This window comes from Falco naumanni, chromosome 4, assembly GCF_017639655.2.
Source record: "Falco naumanni isolate bFalNau1 chromosome 4, bFalNau1.pat, whole genome shotgun sequence".
In the NCBI taxonomy this organism is placed as follows: domain Eukaryota; kingdom Metazoa; phylum Chordata; class Aves; order Falconiformes; family Falconidae; genus Falco; species Falco naumanni.
Genome location: NC_054057.1, coordinates 94792746 through 94811236, shown reverse-complemented (window position 1 = coordinate 94811236; position 18491 = coordinate 94792746). Strand labels below are relative to the sequence as shown.

The window sequence follows — 18491 nt, the reverse complement described above, 5'->3', positions numbered from 1 at the left end:
AAGCACGTCTAGCTGAAAGAAACCCCTTCCTTTTAATTTCTCCTACTGCTACGAATGTGAATTTGTACAGAAGCGGCAGATGAAGAACAACCTGTTGTGCGTGCAGGGGTGCAGAGCAAAGGCTGCACCATCAAGGAGATAGTGATGTTCTCCAGGCAAACCACAGCTGCACTCCTTGGTGCTGCACCCTGCAAAGGCATCATCCCAGAGCTGCTCCAGCCCCATGCCCTGCACTCCCAGTAAGATACCACTTCCAGTGCTTTATACTTGGGGTTTTGGAAGCAAAGCTGCACCACCCCAATTCCAGCTTCCAGTGCACTCCCTGCGATTTATCCGCTCACCAAACACACTGCCTGGAGCCTTTAAATCCAGTATGATCTGATCACAGGTCCATTTATTCCCCAGAACTGAAGGTCTGCCATCGCACACTCATAACTAAGTTACATGTCACCGTCAATTAATCATTTCATCAGCCCACCCTTCAAAGGTGGTGCATATTTCTGGCTCTGACATACTGTTACCAATCTGCCCCTGTTGCAAAGCACCTGATCCAATAGTGTTTTTAAATCATTCGCCGTCTGTTGCTCTGAGATAGCACAAGGGTTGCCATTATTTAATTCCTAGCTGCTTTTGCTTTCACCCAGTGAAATCACATTAATCACTTCTGACTTGTAATTGTCTCAGTTTGTTGTTAAGTAAAAAAGGTTTCTATTACAGCAAACACATCCACAAAGCCTTGTGCTAAGGAGAAAGGAAGGTTGCTGGGAAGATTAAAACATAAAAAAAATACCGACCACAATCTGTGCTTCTATTCAGCTATCCAAGGTAATTACAAAGCACCTTAAAAGTAAAGCAATTAAGCCTCATGACACTCCTGAATACAGGCAAGACACAATTAGCCCCAACTTCATTGATGAAAAACCTTGGACACTGCTTAAAAGCCCGATTTAGAGATAATATTCAGTATCTGAGTCTCCAGGAATCTCATCTCTGAACAAGTCATACAGCTGCTTCCCAGAGGACTGGAAAGCTCAGTCAAGAAGCTGCAGAAAATGCCGGGGTGCTCGGTGATACAGCACCATGAAATGCCATTCCTGTGACAAACCTGACAGCTCCAGCCTGTATCCCTGGAGTTCTATGCAGCCATGGACGTGTGTCACCCCAGGAAAGCTGTCGCATGGTGGGACACAACAGCAATATCCCCAGCCATGAAAATGCCTGCTGCTGGCTGTAGGTCAAGGAAAAGGGGGGCTCTGGAGTCCTTAGTTTGCTGCTTGCACCCCTCTGCCCCCCCGCCCACACGCCCACATCCCTACTAAGATGCCTTCTCCACCTGGGCTTGAGTGGCACAGCATTGATACTCACTGTGTGGCACCCAAGCCCGGTCGAGGAACACAGCTCTGCTGGAGTGACCACCAGCTTTGCATTTGCAGGCTCCAGTCCCTACCAAAGCCGTGTTAACCAGGGCAGTCCGGACACCAGCCTTTATCCTCCTCTTGCAGAGCCAAGGCTGCAGCAACCAGCACCCTGGCTCCTGCAGCTGTGCAAGAGCTCACTCCAAGTATCCCCACCCCATTCCTGATGGGGCAGAGAGCACTTCACTTGGCTTGCTCTGTACTTACAAACACAATCAGAAGCAAATCATTCCCAGTTACCACTGTAGAACCACCCAAGCCCATCCTGCATCAGGAATGTCACCCATCAGAGAGGTCATCTCCAGTAGACTATTCTCACCCCGCGGAGCTGCCCTCCCATGCAGACAGGGCTCCTATATATGAGACCATACTCACATTTTGCAAGCCTCGTTTGTACAGGGGGCAGAACCAGAAGCTTCAGAGGCTACTGCAGCCACCAGCCCATCTCACCAGGTTTGGAGCATCAGTCACCTTCCAGCAGCCCCACATTGTCTCAGCACAGGGACGCAGAGGTATGACATTGCCATATGCTCCAGCACAGTCACAGGTATCGATTGTCTGCTCTGGTCTTCTCTTGCCTGAAGAAAAGCTGGAGACCTTCATAAAGAGGACTTCACCACTATAGTTTCACTAGATACAGAAAGGATTTTGGCCATGGAAGAATGCCTCCAGCTCAGCTGAGACACTGAGCTCCTGGAGCCAAAGCAAAGCCATTTTTAAACCCCCCAAGGATACTGGCGTGATTTATTTCCCCACAGTATATCCGCTCACAGGCCTGTTTCCTTGGGCTCAGGGAAGGGACTTGTACCGGGCTCCCTGGCTCTCAGGGCTCCTCAGAGACCCAACACCCTGGGAGCCCCTTGCAGATACATCTTCTTTCATCTTTAATTCAGTACGCCTTGCTAATCTGAACAATATAATTGATTTTCTATGTAGTTGGACCCATCCATTATGAGATGAGCACAGCTGTCTGGCTCAGTTATGAGGTGGCATGAGCAGTTTGAGATATATATACATGCATCTGGGTTTTCATCATATTCTCATTGATTTTGCATTGTCTGTACAAATGAACAATTTTGTTATATTTTTGTAACATGCCCCCAAGTTGGTCTTTTGAGCAGTTATTTTTAAAAGCCTGCTAATATTTCAGCTATTAAAAGTAAAAGAAGTAGCAGCATAAAATTCATGAAATATCCCTATATCTCATCTCATTCCCAATAGGAAATAAGCTGAGCAACATAACGCACAGCCCCATTTTTGGCAAAACCAAGATACTGGGATGCTGGATTCTTATTTTTTCCCAAAATCACTTATATGCTCTGCACGCAAGAAAGCAAGAGCTCCTCAAAAATAGAGAGAAGTGAAAAAGGAGACAAACACTGTCCGATGCAGAAATGCAGTAATATCAAAACCCTGCAGCCCCTCCTAACTTACAGGCAGGCGACTTTCAGCAAGAACCTGGTTTACCCAGAGCTTCAGTGAGAGAGACAAATAACACAATTCTCAATATATTCATATGTGGAAATTAAAGCATAGGAGAGATATTGTGATTCCATATAGCTGGTGAACATGGAAAGGTTTCATATAGCTGGGGAAAAAAACCCAAATTTTTTCCTCCATCTCGCTCATAACACAAAAAATAAGACAAATTCTCCAGCTAAAAATCAAGGCAGATTTTCCAAAACACCAGTCCTTTAAAACAAAAAACAACAGCAGCAACAACAAAAAAAAAAAAAACACAAAACACAAAACCCAAAAAGAACACAACACAAAAACCACCAAAAATAAACCACACCCCCCAAAATAAATAATGGGGAAAAAAAACCCCAAACAACAACAAAACAAACAGGAAAAGAACCCAAACCTGCTTCTTGGCTACTTAAACCAATTCCCTGTGATATCCTGAGCCTGAATGTTTATTTGGGGGGAAAAAAACATATACAGGATATTTATGCTATTTGTCTTCAGCAGAAACATCCTCCCTATTCGAAGCTGGTTGTTACATGCAATATTTTTAGACACTCATGTGTGTCATCCAGTTAGGAAAAAAATAAGAAAACGAAAAAAGTAGTTGGACAAAGTGTAAACAGGAAACCTCAAAAAACTTAAGCCCCCAAAAAAAGCCAACAGAATAACTTATCTCCTGAAGTATAGCTTAGGAATGGGAAAAACCTAAAGGATCCAGGTCAGAAGCAAACCCAAAGGTGTTGCACTCCCCGCAAACCAGATTTCACCTCCCAGAATGGGGCAAATTAGAGGCACCGCTCAGCATAGCCAGCCAGATGTGTCACCGACTCCTATTTTTAAGCCTTGTTTTAAGAAAGTCTGGAGTCTTCGCTACTAAGGAAAGCCAAGAAACCTCCAAACCCTAACGACTCTGTGGCCGGAGGGGAGAGGATTATACATAAACTGCACATAATTGAGACAAAATTAGTAACTGTTTCTACCATCAAAACACTCAGAGGTCTGCGCCTGCATCCCAGCTGCTCTTATTTGGGATGTGCCACGACTCGGGCTCCAGCAGCCCCTGTGCACGCGCTTCTGGCACACCAGCGTCACACCGATGGGTAACTGATGTGCCCGGGGACAGGACGGCTGTGCTGGGCTCCTGCAGCCACATAAATATGCATCGCTGGAAGCTTTAAAACCAACCCTGCCCATCCAGTAAGGCTTCATATTTTTAATACCCCAAACTCCAGGAGAAATCTTTTGCAAGTAGCAAACCTCTGCCCCCCCATTCTCTTACTCTTCTCTCCAGAGAAACCCTTTTGTTCAGGCATGGGTGTTACTGAGCTCCCACGGGGGCTCTGCCTGCAAACAACCCCCAGCCCCTTGTGACTCCGGGGATTCAGTCCCAGCTGCACAGAACTGCAGATACTATTTCCATGAGCTCCTTGCAAGGTAACCACATGAAATTACACTTCACTGGCAGGTGAGTAAGCTCCAGAAGATATTTTACAGGCAGAATTAAAACCAACCCTGCATTCATGCATCCAGTGATGAGAGGAAAGGGGAACCATTCTCACTAAATGGCTGCACACAAAGCCTTCAACCTGCAGTTTTAAAAGCGAAAAATTGGACCGCAGTGCGTCATTAGCACATGGATTATAAAAACTGGCTCATTTATTCCTGAACCAGGCATATAACTCCACGGTGGCTCAAGCAGTCAGAGCACTGAAGAAAATCATACAGATAACAAAAAACAAAAGAGCAATATTCCCACTCACAAGAGGCATGTGGTGCATTTGGAAATCCATTTGCCACACTGATCCAGCCTCCACAAAGGGGCCCCAAAATCCTGCCGTCCTGCTTTTGATCAGTGACTGAGAGGCAGCAGTGCTGCTTTGCAGGTGTACGAGCCCAGAGAACCAGCCTTGCCCTTCGAATTTCATCTCAAAATCCTTACCTGAGCTGCAGTTAACCAGCTATAAAACATCACCAGTAATTTCCTGTGAGGGTTTTGTTTCCCCCCACCCCACAAACCTATAACTCATAAGCCTGTACGAGATTTCAAAGCTTAATACTGAAGCTCCTATGCTGACCTTGGATTTTCATCAGCATTTAGGAGGGGTTTTTTGGGTATTGTGTTGTTTTGTTTTTTTTCCTTTGGTCCTGAAAACATTTAGGATCAGATCCTCAGCTGCCTTAGATCAGCATTGTTTCATTGACTTTGATTCAACTGGCTGGCTTATATCTAGCCCATAAACATGTACGGCCTGATAAAAATATGAAATAAGATGCAAGAATGTATTGCAATATGAAGCTGCCCTAACAAGGCACATCTCAGGAAAATAAAAGCCTTTGCCTATCCTTCTGGAAGGAAGGGGCCTGCATGCAGCTGGGGGGAAGAAGGAAAAAGTTATAATGGTTTAAATGACCTCAGAGTTTCCTGGTGTGTCTGTTGGGAGAGCAAAGCCTCGTGGTGTTCTAGCACTCAGTCTCGCTCAAAACTTTAAGAAATAAGCAGAAAAATAACAAACAGGACTTTAGTTTTATACCAGCATTTCTACGGAAACTTTTTAAAGGATTCACATAGGATCACACTTCTTGTGAGCCTGTTAGCAGCCTGGGGGCCTCCTTGACCCAGTGTGGGTGCCCAGCACAGTGCCCTGTGGTGGGAAGTGCTCAGGGAGGGGGGTAGAAATGCTCCACCCTCCCACAGGTAAGGATCCAGGGAAGGGAAACATGACCCCACCCCATCACAGCCCACTTCAGTGCCTCTCCAGCCTTTCCATCACCTCCTTTGCCAGCAAGGAGTGCAGCGCGAGGATCCCAAGTGATGCCTCCTCTGCACAGCTGCCCTCCCCTCAAAGTCTCTTGGACTCACCGATATCCCCTACAAAAGAGTTGGCTCTGGGTCTAAAACACTCAGTTTCCCCCCGGTCTGTGCACACAGCAGCCGGGGCAGCTGGTGGGTTCCCTGCTGTGGCACTGCAGCCTGGCCCGCGCAGATGTGATCCCTTTGAAGGCAACTGGCAAGAGCTTCCACCAGCATTACAGGGGGCAGAGCACGTCTCCAGACATACTGACTCTCCTTCCTAATCATCAAGTCATAAAGAAACCTTTGGCTGAAGTCCTGACTCCAATGTAGTCAATGAATTTTGCCGTTAACTTTAATAGGGCCAGGATTTTGCCTTAAATCGTTATCTTGCTATTAACCTTAACAGAAGCCAGCATCTGCTTAATGTTAAATAGCCAGTGATGCACTGAAGTGGCTGGCTACATCTTTCACCCTTCGTGCTATGGCAAACCACTCTTTAAGACCCATCCCACCTCACCAGGGTGACTCCAAGTGCCACCTCTGTCCTTCCCAAGGGCTGCAGAGCCCACACTGGCGCCGCACGCTCCCGTCCCCACACTCACGGGGTGCTCACCCACAGCAACTGCAAGGACCTTACAGAGTCATTCCCCACCTCAGGGTGTCCCTGTGCTTCTTGTCTCGGGACCAGCCAGGCAGGGACGGACACTTGAAGACCTGACTGAATACACCATGCACAGAAATTATGTTTTAAATAAGTTTTCTCCAGCATGTCTCATCTTAAGTGCAAGCTGGTACAAATGCCCCTTTGATGATGCTTTCCATGGAAATGTTGGCTCTGCTGAAGTTTGGCAAAGAGTTAGAGATAAAACACAGGGGGCCGAGAAGCTCTCTGGGTTGCATGGCACCTTCCTAAAATAACCGCGTGAACTGAAGATACAGTGAAAAAAACCTGGCTCCTGCAGAGCATCAACTGACTTTCATGTAAGTCCCACCAGCTGAGCCAGTAAAAAAATCTGGCAACGTAACAGCCCAAGTGCTCTCGCTCACCACAGGCATCATGGCTTTTCAGGGCTAAGTGCCAGCACACTTTCCATACAATTCTCCTTCTCCCCTTTTATTCTACTATTTCTCGTTGCAGGGGATGGCAAATCTAAGAGCTCTTTCACTCCCTTTATAGACAGTTTGCCAATTTGTACAGGACAACAGGCACAGCCTCTTGTGGTCATGAGCAAGATCACCCTCTTTGGAGCAAGTCGTGGGGGCTCATAAATCTCCTCCTCTCCCAAAATGCTCAAATGCAGTGCTCAGAGAGAATGATGAGCATACTGCAATTAATAAAATGAAAAAACACAAACAACACACATGCACAAACCCCAAAGAACAGTGGCAAATGAAAATCCAGGGAACAAATGAATTCAGTCTTCCTCAAAATGGTAAATATGGTGTCCCAGCCACGAGATAAAGCCCTTTGCCAAGTGCAAAATCTAAACAGGAGAGCTGCTGCTTCTTGATCTCTACCAGGAGTGTGCAATGTGAAAAACTAACCCCTCTCCTCCCCGCAAGGAAATTTTGCAGCATGGCTGCCTCTCCTGATGCTACCGATGATGTAGTGGGTGCTGCTCCCCCCATGCAGGGGTGAGGGGTTGCTCGCCCACGACCTGTGCACCAGCACACAGATGAGCACGTCACAAGCCACTGCACGAGGCCGAGGGACAAACTGCTGCAGAAGAGCCTTCACTGGCCCTGCTGGCCCCATACTTTCGAGTTGACAAGCAGCTTTCAGACAGCATTTTGCCTCTCCCAACACTGCCAAAGGCCACAGGATACGGCAGGCTGTGTTATCAGTAGATGCCGAGTCCCTCTGACAGGGGGAGAGGTTAGTTAGCCATCTTCTGGAAGGAAGAGCCTCGTTGCTGCATTGGGATTCTCCTTATATTAAATAAAGGTCTCATACTCTCAATTGAAATGTTTCTCAAACAGTTCATGTCATTCCACAAGTGCTGATGTTACCATTCCTACGACTTTGCAGAGTATTTAAAATAACAGCAAGAAAATTGTAGGCAGGCAACTCTACAGCTAATCCTAAAAATCAGGAAAATTAATAGGAAACAATCAGTGCAAATCTGCCACAAATATCAAGTCAGTGAAATACTTCATCCAACATCTGCTTTCCTTGGCGGAACACAGCCCATAAATTAGTGTCTGGTGGAGACGTGCTTATCACCGCCAGTGCTGAGACACTGTAGTCTGGTCATTACTGCACACAAGCCCATGGTGATGTTTTGTTCCAGTGCAATCTCCTGGGAACTTGGTGGTGATCCTGGGGGATCAGAGAGCTTTCCTGACACTACCCGATGGAGCAAATGCAGTGTTGGCCCTGAAAGGGCACTGTGTGGAGGCAGCAGCATCCTCTGCCCTTGAATGAGCAGTACCCACCACGGGGCACGGCTGGTCTCCTGCCTTCCTGCGACCCTCGCTCCTCAGCCAGGAGGTTGCAGGCAAATCAGTTAAGCTCCTGCTTCTTTGCTTAAGTCTCTACAACATGAGGCTCCGGAGATATTCTGTGCAGAGCTGGTAACTTCTGCGTTTCACCCCACCCATCCCTGACCCACCTGAAACAGAAACTCAGCTTTCCCTGTAACAGCCACAGTTACAGAAGACTAAAAAATTCCCCTTAGAGAAGTTTCATCCCCAGAGACCCACACTCTGCCCTTAATGCATCTTTGCCTCTGCCCTGTCTCTTTGATGGCTTCTCACAGGCTGCTGCTCTGTTCCCCACTGCATTGCTTCTCCACCACCACCTGCTCGCCCCTGGGTTGGGCTTTTGTGGGAAGGTTCCTGAGGCAGGAGACTTCAGTAGAGCGAGCCTTGACCAAGTATCTGCCATTCTTGCCAGGCAGCACCATGCCCTCTGAGAGCATCTAGCACCTCCTCCCCTCCAGCCCCATCAGAGTCTTGTACCCAGCTCATCCCCCAATCCTGTCCCCATCCTTCCCCTGGACTTTTCCAGCTGCTCTCATGCTTGACAGCAGCCCCTCAGGAAACCCAGACGCCAGCCTTGAAGAGACATTAGGTAAGCAGGCAATGAAAAATAATTCATTTTGAAAAAGGCTATATCACCAAATTGCCTTTAAATCTGTAACTTTCAAAAAAAAAAAAAAAAAAAAAAAAAAAAAAAAGCAAAGAGCAAGCAAACAACCCCAGAAAAGCCTGAAATCTTAAGCTCTCTGGAAGAAATCTAATAGTGGATACTGGCCACAGCAGGCGCTGAGCAGTGTTCCTTGGCAGTGCCGGCGGCGAGGGGCCAGCCTGCCCCGCTGCCAGCGCCTTGCCAGGCACTCAGAGGCTTTCGCAGGTTTGGACTGCTCCACACTCCACTTTTAAAGCAAAACAAGCACTTGGGATCAAAGGCTCTTTCTCAACAGCCGTTACTGAGCTCCGCGTGCACTGCTGCATCTCCAGCGCCCAGCCTCTTCGTGAGGGTTTTTTTTTGGGCAGGAGGGGTGGGGACCTTATTGATGAGACATTTAATAGTTACATGCTGAAAGGAGCTACTGTACCAGGCACTGACTGCCGTTGCTCAGGACTTATGAATCTGGGCTTTGTTCAGTTTAAATCACATCTCAGAGCAGCCTATAAGGGTAACCTCAGAAAACGGGTTCTCTCTATAATCAGGAGTTAACAGACCTCCAGCTGCGACAAAATTAGCAGAACCAAGCTTGGGTTTAGCACTTTCCTAAAGCAGTCAAGGCAGCACTTACAACAAAGGCAGGAAAAAGCAGCTGTAAACACTGGGAGTAAACAAACAACCCCTTATCTCCACAATGGAGTGCAACAGATACAAAGAAATTTTTATGGATTGATCTTTCGCAGGGCAAAGAAAAGAGCAAGCAAAAAGTTTTCAGCCTGCGCTACCCAAGCACCCCAAAGCAATCCTGCTTGGCTGTGTGCTGCGCTCTGACTGCCTCCTCTCCCGCACGGTGTTTGAGTTGGGGCACCAGGTAACAGCACTAAGTAACATTATCTGTTGCTGCTAAGCATCAGCAATTAAAATATAGCCTCTTACCTCAAAATCACGCGCCCTGCTGGTTTAAAAGGACTGGAGAAACCCAAGAAGTACTCAACAGTGTGCATGTACTAAGCCTTCAAGTTTTCTGTACATTTGAGCTGGGGGAAGAAGGGAGACAGATCCCGGACTTCTTCCGTTGCCATATAATCTCAAGGAAGTGACCTTCGCATTTGTTGCTTTGATTACAGATTCAGAAACAAAAGCCCTTCCAGCGTGAGTCAGGGGACACAAGAGATTGAAATGTGCTTGTTAAAAACGGGAGGTGAGCTGGGAAAGCATTACAATTATTTTCATTCTTTTTTCCTTTGTAATATTAACCCCTTTATTACGAAGCAAAACTAAATAAAAAACCAGCAGTTACTGACCAAAGGCACAGCACGAGGTGCCAGCCCTGGGGCAGCAAGACACCTTGCTGTGGGACCCCGGGTCCCTGCCAGCCCCACAGCAGCCAGCTGAGGACCCCACGCCAGCAGCTCTGTGCTTGTTGGGAGCTGCCATCACCCCTCTGGCTCTTACACCCCACGCATCCCCATCCAGGGGACAGAAAGGGCCTTTACAACAAAACCTGGCACAGCACTAAAACTTCAAGCTGCCTCCACTTCCAACCCCTGGGACAGGGGGCTTAGCCCCATGGCAGCAGGGAGGCTCATCTACTGACCTGAAGGTATACAGGTAAACGAAGGTAACTAGACCTGGTCTTCTCAGCACACCTACCCTCATTCCGTACACACATCTCCATAGTCCCTCGCTGCAGCAGACACCCCCCGGCACAGCGTTTCGCTGGATTTCCAAAACTCCTTTCCAAAGCACAGGTCTGCTGCCTCTGATGTGGGCTACCACACGCCAGGGAGAGAACTAGGTATGCAGACACAGTTCACACCCTTGGCCATCAATCTGAATTTGTTCTGGGGTCAGGGCTGGTCTCCAGGAGTGCAGTTTGCTGCTGGCAGAGGCACAGGAGTAAATCACCTACCTGCTGATCTGCTGCTTCCTTTGTAGGACTGTTCCCTATGTGCAAAACTTGTAGTTCATCTCCTGATGTCTTCCCCTCTGGTACATCAACCTGCGAGGCTTCACACACTGCTGAGCTCTGACACAGCCCCACTGCCTGTGTAACAGCATCAGGCAGAGCACAGGTATCACACCAAGGCTCAAAACCCGAGGTCTCCAAAAGGAATGCCAAATGCCTGTATAGCATCACTTTTACTGAAAAGGGAGGGGTGTGTGTGTGGGGGGGGGGGTGGAACGAAACAGAAAACTGAAGAACTGCACACCCAAATCCAGGAGGTTGTAACCTCCAGAGCTGCAGCCTGACCTCCAGGCAGGTAAACAAAAGACACAAGTTCTCAAATGTACAAGTTTCAAAGTCTGCAATACAAGCTTGTTCCTCCTTCACAAACACAGCCTTAGCATTATTATTTTCTTTTTCTGTGATGTGAGTATGGGTACCCCAAGTTTTTGAATCACAACACTGATTCACATCCTCCGGCCACATAAATTATGGTAGGAAAACTGAATCCAAGGAAACAGCACAGCCCAGGACCACAGCATCCGATGTGGGCTGGAGGACACAGGCTGGGGGAACACCATCAAATGCTAGCAGAGCAGGGAGGAGCTCTGGACACACACCAAGACACTTCATCTGGGAGCAAGAACAACCTCTTCCCTTTAACTAGATGCTCCTCTTCAGTTATTTATGCTCCCAACCGAGCAGTCACCATGCACAGAGAGGACCAAACTACAAGGACCTTTCCACCCTAACTTTTATAATCCATGGATCTATTTTAATAGGAAAAAATTAAGTTCAACACCTGGAACAAACTAACTTGCTTATATCAGGATGGGAAGCAAGATCTTCAGGGTCTGTCAAACTTTTGAAAGCAACACCTCAGGGAGATGTGGCTCCCACGTGCCAGAGACACCAAGCCCTCTTGGTGCAGCTAAACTCCCCTGAACAGGAGGCTCTGAGTACTGAGCATCTGAGGCCAACACGGGGCTCCACCAGGCTGCGGAGCCCTGTGTGAAGCCGGAGCCTTACTGATGCTGCTGGGAAGGGAAGCAGAGCTGCTTGGTCCACACGATCCCACAGCGTGAGTCAGCCCTGCTCCCCTGGCCTGAGGTTGCCTCTGTAAGTTATCATCAACCCAGACACCTCCAGAGGCCAACTCACCCCAGCTACCCCAGACACCTGGGATGCAGGGAGGTGCCAGAGGTGTCTCTCCCTCCTTGTTTAATGCAGAGAAACTAGCTTTGATCAAATACCCGCCTTTTAAATAGCTGCAGACCAAGAGGTGGGGTTTTTTTCCCCAAGTTACTTTGTAAAAGCTAACATTCTCATAGCCAGGAGACTACAGAAGTTCTCCACACAATGCTCAATATCACAGGTTTCATAAAAAAAAAAAAAAAAACAAAAACATAAGCTGGTCCCACACCAGGCAGGAGGGTGCCAGGTCAGGTCCAGCCAGCTGGGTCCACACTGCACCAACAGCCTAAGGGATGGCAGCTGGGACAGTTTTGGGAGAGCGTTTCAGAAAAACAAACTTGCATTTGTCTCCAAAACACAGGCTCCAAAGCCCTAAAATAAGACGGAAAATAGACAGTGACTCATTTTTCCTTCAAGAAATGACGTGAAGGTTACCTGGGTGGTGCCAACTTCTGCCCTGCTGGGACAGCCACAGGGACAGGAATAGCTGGAGGAAGGGAAGAGCACAGCTCCTCAGAGGATCCAGGGCTTCCAAACAACTACAGATCTGGGCTATAATTCAGCTGTGCTCTAGGCCACAGGTAATTTTTCTAAACAAGAAAAATTAGAGTTTAAACGAAATGTAGCATACCTGTAAGAGGTTCTAGTAGTGGGAAGCTGTTGGAGCAGCAAGAGTTGGGCAGGGTGAAGTCTCTGTAACTCTGAGGCCACCAGAAGAGCCCCAAGCTGGGCTTTGGGGATGGCTGCATCACAACTCCTTGCCAAAGGGTACGTAACCCTACAGCAAAGGCAGTGCACCCCAGCCTCTCTGAACAAGGTAAACTGATGCCATGTGCTTGGTATTAGAGAGGAATTACTCCCACTTTCGCTATGGCTTAGCAAACAGCAACTTGCACACCAGCTAAGTGCACCAGCCCAACCAGATTCCTGACGGCCTTCATCTACACCAGCATATTTGCTCTCCCAAAACAACTGTGGCTACCAAACACGTTCAGTCTGGCATCAGCCAAACAACTCTACACTCAGTATGGCAGGGACCTCTTCGCCTAGGACAGCCACCTTCCTGGAGAGACTGTTTCCCTCTTATTTTTTTCTTGTCTCTCTTACAACCTCAGTTTTCCTCTCCTGTTGCACTTCTGCTGCCTTTTTTTCCCCTACCTGTTTTTGTTGTTTCTCCCCACCCCACAACTTTCTTGCAAATTTGTGCTCAGTCTGGAGTACTGGGGGGTTCGACATAGACCTGAAAGGGGTCAGAATGATTATTCTTTTTATTCCCTGGTCCCTCCCATCCCTTTCCTTGCTTACACAGCCTGTACTTTTTGTGCTATGTAATTCTTGTGCTACTCTCCTGCTCTTCCAGCTTCTTCACTCCCATCCTTCAGTCCTTTGCCTCCCTCGCACCTGCACAAGCCAGTAGCCTGCCTGCAAGAGATACGAACAAGCACGGCCCTCTCCATACCATACACCCCCTGCCCAGCCCACATCACCCTGCCTACAAGCTGCTAGCCCAACGAAAGGTAAAACCAGGACACTCAGAAAAAACCACATCCTTCGCAATGGCCTAATGGTGCAAGTGCTCTGTGTAGGAGCTTCTCCATCACCACCCCCCAGCTCTGCTGGCACTGCACATTTGCGCCCAATAGCAAGCTGAACACTGGGACACCCCCTGTTCTACATCAGCTGCAAAAGCAACCACGGAAACAGTACAGTCTTAAAACTCATGTTGCTTGTACTGTCAATGATGGCTTTTAATGGCTAAAACCAGGCTATTCTCAACCTTTTGATAACCCCACCTCTCCTTCCCCAACAGGCAGAGTAGATGCTTGTTTATATGAATGACAGATCAGCTAGCGGGGAGAAGTGTATTAGTGTGTGGGAGGGTATTTAAGCTAATATATTCCAGTGCTGATAGCTTTATCCTCTTTTCAGTCTCTTAGAATGAACTGGCCTCCATCTGTACAGAAGATTAGTAGAATTACCAATCACTAATTATGACTCAGAGGTTTTAAGAGCAACGCAGACTGTACAAGAGTGGCCTGATTTTTAGAAAATGAGGAGACAAAGATAGCACAGTGTTATTTTAAGGACATGGACAGTCCAACCAAGATTACAGAGCACTGCAGTGACAACACTAGCAGAAGGAAGGAAAGCTAAGCACGCAGACAAAAAAATGAAGTATGGAAAAATCAGCACGTGCCTGAAACACGTCTAATTCACCTTTTCATAAGCCTCTTGTCCAGTCAGAGCAAGCTGGCCAGCCTCTCTGCACCAGACCAAAGACGAGATTTATCCAGGCAAGTTCATACAGTGATACCTTTGTATAGGAGTCTGCTTCTGAAAAGTGGCGCCAGTAACATTTGAAATCTAACTTATTTTGCAAACTGCGTCAGATCGAAGAAAAAAAAATATTTATACGGGCCAAAGCAGTTAGTGAATAGAAGGCACTGTTTGAAACTGGCACTGTGACACCCTGAAGGAAATGAGATGAAGTTCACAGTCTGGTTGTGAAGTTTGTCTGCTAGGGAAGAGGGAGGAGCTGTACAAAAAAAATCATATTTTTGTTTCAATAAACTCTCTCAAACAGAAAACGCTATATCATGAGGTCCGATGGAAATATGTCTGGCAGAGCGCTTTGGAAAGCTGCTGTTGGAAGCGTGTAAAGCCAAGTTTAAGCTCTCGGGAGGCAGTGCCCAGAGCCAGTCCTGTTCCGAGCTCTGCAAGAGGCTCCCCCAAAGCCCCAGCCGCAGGGAAGCCTCCACGTGCCGTGTTTGGATGTGACAGGAGTTTCAAGTAGAGCCAAAGCTCTGCAGGTGATGTATGAGCAGTGTCACAGCGTTAGATCAGATCTTTGTGAACAAAGAAAACAGCTGGATGAAAGCCATCGCAGCAAAGCTTTTCCAGAGCAGCCAGTAATCCCCAGCGCCCAAGCTTAAGTCTTTGAAGGGGCACATATTCAGCGTCCTCCAAAAAGGTCTTCAAGTTCCCTTGTGGAAAGGCCTAACCCAGAAGGAAACCTGTGATGCTTCCTCTGAGCATCATCTCCACTGGTGTGGAGGAAGGAAAGCTCTGCCCTGGCAACACAGAGCTCCCCCTTCGTGCTCACCCTCACTGCTCCAGCACCACACTTTCCATTGCTGTGAAAAGGGGGTGGGGGAGGGGAAAAAGACAACATCTCCAATTTGTCAGCATATTTTATAATGAAAAGTTAAGGTGTGGGCTAGCAGAGGAAACATGGTCCTCGCTATCCAAACCAACTACATAAGCACCATAGGAAACAGAAGTCTACTGCTTCCTCTCTCGCTCCTCCACCCCAGGTACGTATGGGACAGATGCACAAACAAAGCTGACTCATTGTGCTTCATCAGCAAAATCTTTTTTTTCCCTTCACACAAAGGAAATGACCTTTCAGAAGTTAAAAAGCATTTGTCCAAAAAACTCACATTAATTGAATTTACACTTTCCCACTGAAGATTGTTAGCCAAATTACCAGTGTAACCAAATAGCTTAATCACAGAGATGCTCCTATACCTGCTTTCCTGTCCAGCAGATATTGATCACAGCATGTCACCGTATTCAGCAGGAGTTTGGGGACAGTTTGCCTGGTTTCTCTTCTCTGCTTTGCATCAAACAGACTGACTGACATGCATTTTAACCCTGACACTAAAGCATTCACTTGACCAGATTTTAATTTATAAGTTAGTTGCATTACCAAATAGACTTTGATGCAATGTTTCTTTCATGCTTAAAGCACAGGGGCTAATGAGGAGTGACTGTGCCGTGGGACATACGGGTGAAAATTGGCAGTCATACTGTGGGGGAAGACATGCGCTGGAATATGGTAGTGCCGATATCCCAATGGAAGTCAGGCCAGTGGTAACCTAAGTAGCTAAACACAGGATAGATGTTGATCCTGAAAACTTTGCTTTGCCGCTGCTTATTAACCTAATTTATATAAAAATTTCACTTTCTGCTTTATTGCTCTATATTTAAATCCGAGACAGGTGGCCTATAAAACCAGTATGCAGAGAGCCCTGCCAAAAGCTTTGTTTTGGAAGAGTATCCGGACACCCAGAAGCACAGCACTGTCCTGCTGTGGGCATCAGGAGGGGCTCTGGGAAGACCCCCCCAAAGCCCAGGGGGGTCAGAGCTGGCAGGCCAGAGCACTACGTGCCGGACATCCACAACAGACCACAGCCCTCGCTCCTCTCCCTCATAGGAAATGGGTACCCTTGCATGAAGGCTTCTATGCTGAATTCTCACCTAGAATTTTTTCCAAGCCCTAATAGCCCAAATAACTTATATTGACTTGCTGCAGTCAGAAGGAAGATCTGTGCCAGATCTTCCATCAGCTGCCTCTGCAAGTCTCTGTTTTTTTGAGGACAGGCTTTCAGATACTCCCTGCCACGGACAAGGCAATGTTCCCTGGCACACCACCCAAGTGCTCACAGGAGCTAAATTCACACACTGCACAGCCCTGCTCCCCTCGCGTGGGTTCAGAGGTTATTTCAGACTGAAAGGGGACACCCCGTCAGCACTTTGGCTCACAAACTCCTCCAGATGAACAGGCTCTGGGCAAATAGGACATCCCTTCTCTTTTGGCAGATGAGACAGATGACGGCAAGCACCCTGGAGCAGAGACCAGCTCAGGGAAGCACCTGAGCTTGGCTTGCTGGGCTGGAGTCCTTGCACCGGTGTCCTGGTGACACCACAGCCCGTAAGACCTTGGAAGGTGTTTCCTGCACACGCGTGCTAGAAACAAGAAGGCTGAAGAGAAGATGACTGACAAAGGCTGGTTTGTTCCTGTTGAGTTGGGGGGTTTGTGCATAAAGCTGCTAAGACAGGTAAAGGCTTTATGGTAGCAGAGAGGATTTCAGCCTGCCCTGGCTGATGGCTCTGCCCACGTGGCCACCGCTGCACCTGCCGGCTTCAGAGGACACAAGTGAGAGCCCTGTGTAGAAGCATGAAGGTGTTTGTGGCTTCTCTGTGCTGGGACTCAAGCTCAAGTCTCCCATGAGGCTAGCAAGCATTTTATATTTGAAGAAAAACTGACCCAAACCCCACCACCACCACAATAAAAAACAGCAGCCCAGGGAGAAGAAATCCTGCTGGCTTTCTTTTCACCACAGTAACGTACTGATGATTAGAGAGGCCTTAGCAATGTCCAGCTCACCCAAAAATAGCCACTGACCCACAAAGCAATGTGAATCCCAAACACGGATCAGAGCAAACTGAAGCCCCCAGGGCTGACCAGCAGCACAAGTGCCTGTCACCTCACCCTTCCCTGCACATCCCCTGCGTGTAGCTCAGGGACAAAGTTCCAACTTTTTCCTGGTTTGTTACACCATGCACAGCCCAGGGAGTCCTCAAGAGAGGGCAGAAGCTTAAGTTTAGTCAGAAGAGCTATTCTAGACAACCGGTGGTATTTTTCACACCTGGACTATGAATGTGAAGGAGTTACAGAAATACAAACATTCTTGAAGTCAAGGTGGGAAAGGACTTTGTTAAGCACCTGTGCAGGTGCCAATATTAATAAGAACACAAGGCAAAACCACGTAGCCCCCTAACTACAGGGCTTCTAGCAAAAAATTAAGGCGTCAAATGGCATCCCTGGCAGGTAGGAGACTGTTGTTATATCCATTTCACGGACAAAGAACAGGGGCATACAGAAAGAAGACAATTTGCCCAAGATAATGCAGGATCTATGGTAATGATGGGACACACAATCTTATGTCCAAGATCAGAGCCTAGTCCCATAGCCACTGGGACATCCACCTCCTTGAGAAACAACGCCATGCAGAATTCTGCACGGCAACTTCTGCTCCTGTATTGCTCCACTGCACCCAAGGTGAACAAGTGTAGCCCAGCATGGCTCGGAGCACGTCTCTGCATGCAGGGGTCATCCAGCTCAAGTCGGTAGATATTCCCGTAGCTTGAAGTGTTTAAAGAAAATGGAAAAGAAAAATAATAATTGATTCAACCTCTTTCTAGGGCTCCGATATCTAAATAGACCACTGACATTTAATGCTGTGTGCTCAGTCCTGCACCCACGGGGCTCAGCCACACTACCACCAGTGGTTTTAAGAGCAAAAAGCCCAGGACTTCAGCACAAAAAGCTGTGTGTTACACAGCCCAACAAGGAAGAGCTGCAGGGCAGTCCCTTAGCCATGTGTCCTTAATACACCCCAAATTACCACTAGGAAATTCCTGACATTAAAACGTGAGAGTCACCTTGTTCCTACCTGGTTTCATCTCTGAGGGATGGCCCTTGGAGCAACATGTCACTGCACATCCACAGCAATCCAGCGACACTTTCCTTATCGTTGTGACAAAGTGTGGGCAGAGGGGAGTGGGAAAGGGGCATTCCCCATCCACCCTTTGGCTCAAGGGCCCCCTGGAAGGATGACAGAAGGACCAATCTCTTTTTTACCCATTTTCACATCCCCGCTTTAGGACACAGGCACAAGAGTCAGAGATGCTCCTCAAAGATGGCAAAACAGATCAATCCACCAACAGCCACTAGGACACAGCAAGTTTGAGTAGAGA

At 47.8% G+C, this 18491-nt stretch overlaps 1 protein-coding gene across 5 annotated transcripts in view; it reads right to left on the bottom strand.

Annotated features, from left to right (window-relative positions):
* The window catches only part of FRMD4B (FERM domain containing 4B), a 137885-nt gene that overhangs the window by 66864 nt on the left and 52530 nt on the right, over window positions 1-18491 (bottom strand). Inside the window, exon 1 of one of the 5 annotated variants that reach the window (XM_040590410.1) lies at window positions 9743-9823. The exons of the other annotated variants lie outside the window; for them this stretch is intronic. The gene's annotated coding sequence lies outside the window, so the exon portion shown is untranslated. Of the gene's footprint in view, window positions 1-9742; window positions 9824-18491 lie in introns of those variants that run through there. 5 annotated transcript variants of the gene reach the window in all.